At 34.8% G+C, this 7,773-nt stretch overlaps 1 long non-coding RNA gene across 1 annotated transcript; it reads right to left on the reverse strand.

The window, feature by feature from the left end:
* Positions 1-1,956: 1,956 nt before the first annotated feature.
* LOC141627072 (uncharacterized) lies at positions 1,957-4,368 on the reverse strand. Its single transcript, XR_012536632.1, has 3 exons — positions 3,968-4,368; positions 3,759-3,868; positions 1,957-2,136 (listed from the first exon to the last, which is right to left on the reverse strand). It is a non-coding gene; the product is annotated as an uncharacterized LOC141627072 (long non-coding RNA).
* Between the last annotated feature and the right edge of the window lie 3,405 nt (positions 4,369-7,773).

Here is a 7,773-nt window from a genome sequence, read left to right on the forward strand (position 1 = left end):
TGGTCGAGGACTCGATATGATATGCATGAATTGTTTATGGCGATTTGGCAATGCATGTAACATATAAAGGATAAATGCAAAGCAATATATAAATTTCCTTGTATGGCCTTCCTAAAATAGAAAATCTAATAATCTATTTACAAATTCGGAAACCAAATCCATTGGTACCTTGAACTTCAGGTGGCATGTTTCCCAAGGACTCCGTCTTGTTCGGAACGCCTTTCCGATTGGTACCGTCTTGAAAGAACACCGGAATTACAAATAATAATAAAATTACATCGCATTTCTATTATAAATTTGTAAAAATGAATCTAGTAAAAATAAAAGTGATACGAGATCACATTAAAATTACAACCGAATCGGTATTCCCTTACATTACGTGTAATACCGATTAAAACTAAGGGCATACTAAGATAAAATTACATAATTCAAAATTATATAAATAAATTATGACATTCATCAATAAAATGCAGCATTATTATATATGATTAACATGCCAAATTAATGTGCCAAATCGCCGTACTTAAACCTTATATCGTATATAATCCAGTTTTATGGAAATGCGTGATAATAACTTATTAAATTCACAAATCAATACTTAAATCAAATTTAAGCTCAAGTTAATTACCCTAACTCTCTTAGGACTCAAAAACTAGTCTTTACTCAATTTTTGACAATGATTCAACTTGGTTTTCTATTATTGCTTATTAAACTTCTCTTAATCATAATAATTATGAAATAATTCCCAATAAATCATAAAAAATTGAAAAAAATTCTAAATCACATTTTTGATACTGGAATATTATAAATATTCTAAAAACTCAATAAAATTTGCCCACAAAATATTTATAATTTACTTCATTAATAAATCGTATAAATCATAACTTTTACTATTTAATCCAAATTAAACATAAAAATTATGAAAAAAAATCAAAATCAAAATTTTGAACATTCTTAAATAATTTTCAAAACCTGTAAATGGAAAACTTTCAACCAAAAATTTCAAATTAATTTTTATGACTAACAAAGTTGCCCTTTTATCGATTTTATCACATAAAAATCAATAAACATACCAAATCAATCAAAATTAATCATACAACTTTAGATCTGATGTCCTTATCATATATACAACATTAGGGAAAAATTTCATGCCATAAAATTTATTTTAGCTATTTTTGCTAAAAATAGTCACTATTTATATCATTTTAACCATTAAAATTATAAATCATGCATAATAAATCACATTTATCTCAAATTTTACATACAATCTATAAAATATGCATGTGACATCATAATAAAATTTCATGGCGTATTTCGAAGTTTAACTAATTTTGGTCATTTAACCTCCATTTATAGCATTTTTATCACATAAAAATCATAAATCATGCAATATTAATCATATTAATAAGAAATTTTACATACAAACAAGTTAAATATCATGTGAGGTCAAAAAAAAAATTCATGATCAGTTTCAAAGTTTAACTATTTTTAGTAAATAAAAGTTCATTTTACTCATTAAAATATAATTATTTCACTAAAAATCATTTAAATAAGCAATAATCATCCATAAATCATCAAAATGACCTAAAAATATTTCAGAACCATAATTTATAACATGCATATAAATTTCGTGGCCTATCTTATATGTCACAAATTTCTAGTTTTATTTTGTTATCAAAAAACTCATAAAAAACCATAAAATGATATGCATGCAACACCAAAGCTCTTGATGCCAATTGTTGGGTTCATATACCCCTATTAGACTCATCTAATTTGTGACACCTTCAGTTTTAGCGTTAAATAAACACGTAAATTCTATAGAAAAACTGACAGGATATGTTTGTAATTGGTTCGACTAGATAAAAACCTGTAATTTTAAAAACTTTTCTAAATCATTCACAAACACTTCCAAATGAAGAGTGCCAAAACCTGCAAATCTAACAAACTAATTTACATAACATAGCTAAAGTCGCGAGAATAAGGTGATACAAACCAAAGTAAAAGAGGGAGACATATGTCCCTCCAAAATATAAATACAACCATAAGTTTAAGGGTTTACTACAACATATAACCAAACTAAGTCCAAGGTTCTTTTGCTCACTAGCTCGTCTGTGACCCCATCTAATCATCATCAACCTGTCAATCGCAGTTTATACAAACACGAAAGCCACAATTCAGTGGGGAGTAACTTCGAGTCCTCCCAGCCACGAAATGTCATATTTAATGTAACATGTAACGTAACATGTAAACCACATCACAAATAATCTAGATATCAAATATTCTAACAAGTGAACTCTAAACTGACCAAATTAAACTATCATGTGAAACATATAACAAGCAGTAATCCAAACTTTATCAATTGTAACCGCCTTGCATCTCACCTATTACAATTCATAAAATCACCATACAAGAAAGGACAATATATCAAAGACAGGCATACGTTCTTAGTACGGTCAATAGTCACTCTGTAACTCGAGTCTATACCACGAGGTAGGGAAGGTAATCGAACCGGTATCTTGGCTCAGAGGTTCTATCAAAACATGGCCAAGACACAACACAACCCTAGCCTAAAATCTGCGCAGACCTAGACATGCGGATACACACCACCGCACCCAAGACCCACAATTTTTCTAAAACAAAGTGAGTACCCTAAGGAGTCCACCAAAGGGTTGGCTAGTACTTAAGCTGACCACTTACTATCAAAATAAGTAACGAGGTCATGCCCCAACTTGGATATAATCCCACCAAGTCAGGAACACAGAAGGTATCAAGCAGTGAACATACACTCGTCAAAGACTATAATGGCGTATCTATGATGAAGGCCGAAACACTCACCTAGGACTTAAATAAAACCAATCTAGGTCCCAGCTTGAATACTTTAGCCCGCACCACACAAGACAAGTAGGACACCCAATTAACCAAAAGAGAGGCAAAGAGTCCAAACTTGACAATATTAAAGGTTTCAGGGAATCTAGGGCCGTTTCTACAACATAGAAACCATTCAAATCAACCAACAACATATGTGAAATAAAAACATAATAAATGGCCTGAAACAAGAATAAGGCCAATTATCCAATTTACACAATAATTTCATCCAACCGAATTTTTACCGCAACCCCAGACCCGGCAGTGCGGGTTCAATCGCGGCTGACCAATCACACAATTGACTGACATCGATTCAGTCAAAGGGACCAAGGCTCAGTTTTCGGCATAATCATCTAAACATTACAATTATCGCTATAAAATTCATTTCAAGCCTAGTCATTACAATTTCATATTATAACCTATCCTAACATGTGCCAACTACCAAAATAAGCATAACTTCACCATCAAAATTATATTTACTACTAATATTATTCATTTCATAAGACTACCCACATGTTACTTTTACTAAATATAGCATTAATACGCCCGAAACGACGAACAACACTTGAAAAACCGCGAAACAAGCAATGGGCCGACCCGGGCCGACCCTGGGCCTGCCGTGGGCCTGGTGGGCCTGCCGGGCCTGTTGGGCCGCCACCCCAAACCCTCCATTTCTCCATTTTTGTTCAGTTTAACATCGTCTGAAGCATCAATTAGTCATTCCCAATTCATTTCCACACTAATATGTGAACTTAAACTAACAAAAGACATGAATTAGACATGAATTTAACCCATATTATCATGTGAAATAAACCACTCAATTAACAATCACAAAATCATACAAAAAGCAAAGAATGTGACATTAATTCGTCGAGTAACTCGAAATATGTTACCTTTAACAACAAAATGAGCAACTAGCACCTTGCACACCAAACCCTAATATACAACTAGCCACTATCTTCAACAATATACGAGTCCCCAAACTCGTCTTCCAAATCTTCACCTAAATAAACAATAAAAACACAATTATAATCACTAAAACCGAAATTATGCCCCAAAATCATCTTAAATCAACATAATGAAAAATGAAATTAAAATATACTAGGATGTAGATCTTGAAGAGAGGATTCCGAAAATATAAATTTTGCGAAAATCGGACTAGAAACGAAGAAATTATGATGAAATTACGATTGTAAATTATTTGATTTTTTTTTGGAATTTTCGGTCAAGAACAAGAGGAACAAAAGCAAGAACAAATGAATCCTAGGAAGAAATAGGAAGGAGGAGGAAGGTGCCGCCCAAAAAGAAAGAGGAGCGGGATTTTTGGCGGAATTTCATTAGTCGGTTTTGGCTCGTTTCGACGATAATTAGAACCGTTTGTCAATTGCAAATTCCGACAAGGCCAAAGTTCTTAAACACGAGATTACAAGAAGATTGAGTACTCATATGACCCATTTCCAAAATCGTTTGCCCAATTTTCAAAAGAGTTGTCATTTTTCCCGATATGCCCTTATTTCCAAATAAAAGGTTTTTAAATGGTTTAAACTATTTTTAAACATTTCGAAACTATCAAAATAAATAATTTACTTCAAAATATAATAGAATTACATTTCGTTGAATTATTATTACTTCAAATACATTAATATTAAATTCAACTTGATTAATAAATTACTTTCACAAAATAATAACGGTCCGAAATTACGGGGTGTTACATAATTCATTTTATAAATTATCCATAATTTATATTTATGTTGATCTAGCTGCATGGAAGAATAAATAAACAAAATAAGAAGGAAAAACCGATTTCCTCACATGGATCTTGGTTGAAATATGGGCACAAGTGTAGGAAACCTTCCTACACTTGATCTTGAGCTCATAATATTGGATGATCCTCCATGATTTCAAAGTAGAAATCCTCCTCTTGATTGTACCCAAAACAAACCCTCCATATTAATATTATTATTAACTAGATAATAATACTAATCTCTTTATAGTAAATCTAATAATTATTTATTACTACAATAGTAATCTATGAAGATTTACTAAATTTTGTACTTGAACAATTTCTAAGGTGTGATAGAGGAGGAAAGCTTAGTGGAGGTGGAAAGTATTTCCAATGAACCATCAAAGGTGGAGGTTGAGGTACAAACTCCATCTTTAAAACCCCTTCCTCCTAATTTGAAGTATGCTTACCTTGATGAGTCTAAAACCAAACCCGTGATTGTCAATGAAAAACTTAATGATAGTCAATTGGAAAGTTTGCTTGATGTGTTAAGAGAATATGAAAAGGCTATAGGTTATATTCTAGATGACCTTAGGGGAATAAGCCCCGACTTTTGCATGCATAGGATTCATCTAGAGGAAGACCATAGACCTACCAATCAAGGACAAAGGAGACTAAATCCCCATATGCAAGAAATTGTAAAAGCGGAGGTTATGAAATTCCTTGATGCGGGAATCATTTACCCTATATCGGATTCCTTGTGGGTTAGCCCCGTTCAAGTGGTACCCAAGAAAGTAGGTACCACGGTGTTGAAAAATAACAAGAACGAGCTAATACCCACAAGGAAGATCACCGGTTGGCGAATGTGTATTGATTATCGTAAGTTGAATTCCGCAACTATAAAAGATCATTTCCCTCTTCCATCCATTGATCAAATGCTTGAGAGGATTGCCTCTAACAAATTCTTTTGCTACCTTGATGGGTATTCGGGATTCTTCCAAATCCCGATACACCCGGATGACCAACACAAGACCAACTTCACAAGCCCTTATGGTACATTTGCCTATAGGAGGATGCCCTTTGGGGTATGTAATGCTCCCACCACATTTCAACGTTGCATGATGGGTGTCTTTTCCGACTACTTAGAAACAATAATGGAAGTTTTTATGGATGATTTTAGTGTTTATGGGAAGAATTATGAGTCATGTTTGCATAATTTATCTCTTGTCTTGCAAAAATGTGAAGATGTTAGCCTTGTTTTGAATTGGGAAAAGTGCCAATTCATGGTCAATGACGGCATTGTCTTGGGTCATTTAATTTCAGAAAAGGGCATTGAGGTTGATAAAGCTAAAGTTGAAGTGATAGAGAAATTACCACTGCCCGTGAATGTCATAGGGTTTCGGAGTTTTCTCGGTCATGCGGGGTTTTACCGATGATTCATAAAAGATTTTTCCAAAATTTAAAAACCCCTAACTAAACTTTTGCTTAAGGATGCCCCATTCCATTTTATTCATGAGTGTGTTAAAGCTTTTAATAGGATCAAGGAGGCTCTAATTTCGGCACCGATCATTTAACCGCCAAATTGGGAGTTACCTTTTGAGATAATGTGTGATGCAAGCAACTATGCCATTGGCGCGGTTCCTGGTCAATGGTTAAGGAAAGCTTTACATGCTCTATAATATATAAGCAAGACCCTTGAAGCGACACAAGTCAACTATGATACCACGGAAAAGGAACTTCTTGCTATAGTGTATACTTTGGACAAGTTCCGCTCCTACCTACTTGGATCAAAGGTGATAGTATTCTCGGATAACCGTGCTCTTAGATATCTCTTGGTGAAGAAAGAATCAAAGCCACACTTGTTGAGGTGGATATTGTTACTCCAAGAATTTGACTTAGAGATAAGAGACAAGAAAGGATCCGAGAAAGTAGTTGCAGATCACTTGTCAAGGATTCGGTTTGACAACAATGAAGAAGATACACTAATCAATGATTCCTTTTCCGATGATGTTCTAATGGCAATCCACACATGACTTGAACACACACACAACACCATGGTTTGCCGATTTTGCGAACTACATTGTGGGAGGAGTCCTTCCTCCAAACTTGAACTACAATTAACGAAAGAGATTCTTATTTGAAGTAAAGAGGTACTTTTGGGATGATCCCAATATCTACAAAGCATGTAGTGATGGTCTTTACCATAAATATGTGCCACAATGGGAAGTTCAAGGAGTTTAGGAAGGTTGCCACTCATCCCCATATGGAGGACATCATGGAGCAAGAAGAACGGTTGCCAAAGTCCTACAATCGGACTTCTATTGGCCTACTATGTTTAAAGATTCTAGAGAGTTTATCATTCATTGTGATCCTTGTCAAAGAACCGGGAACATATCTTGGAGGAATGAGATGCCACAACGAGGCATTTCGGAGGTTGAAATCTGTGATGTTTGGGGAATTGATTACCAAGGTCCCTTTTTATCGTCCCAATGCAAAAAATACATTCTAGTTACCGTTGATTACGTGTCCAAGTGGGTACAAGCAATTGCTACCCTAACCGACGATGCAAAGACGGTGACCAAGCTCCTAAAGAAAGTGTTCTTCCCAAGGTTTGGAGTTCCTAGAGCAATTATTAGTGATGGTGGAACACTCTTCCATGAGAAAAAAACTTGCATCTCTCTTGACAAAGTATGGTATTCAACATAGGACCGGCTTGGGATACCATCCTCAAACAAGCGGTCAAGTCGAAGTTTCTAATAGAGAGATCAAGCAAATTCTTGAGAAGGTTGTTAACAAGACTCGTAAGGATTCGAGCATGAAGCTTTATGAATCTCTTTGGGCTTATAGGACAGACAATAAGACACCCATATGAGCTTCACCTTATAAGCTAGTCTATGGAAAGGCTTGTCACTTGTCACTTGAATTGGAATACAATGCCTTTAGTGCAATCAAGGCCCTCAATCTTGATCTCAAGTTAAGTGGAGAGAAGAGGATCTTGAAAATTGAAAGAGTTTCGGCTTCACTCATACGAAAATGCAGAGATCTACAAAGAACAAACCAAATTGCTTCATGACAAGAGAATCAAGCAAAAGGCCTTCCACAAGGGAGACAAATTCCTTCTATTCAACTCTAGATATCGGCTCTTCCCCGGAAAGTTGAATTCACGATGGACGGGTCCCTTTGTA

Source organism: Silene latifolia, chromosome Y (genome assembly GCF_048544455.1).
Source record: "Silene latifolia isolate original U9 population chromosome Y, ASM4854445v1, whole genome shotgun sequence".
Classification (NCBI taxonomy): Eukaryota; Viridiplantae; Streptophyta; class Magnoliopsida; order Caryophyllales; family Caryophyllaceae; genus Silene; species Silene latifolia.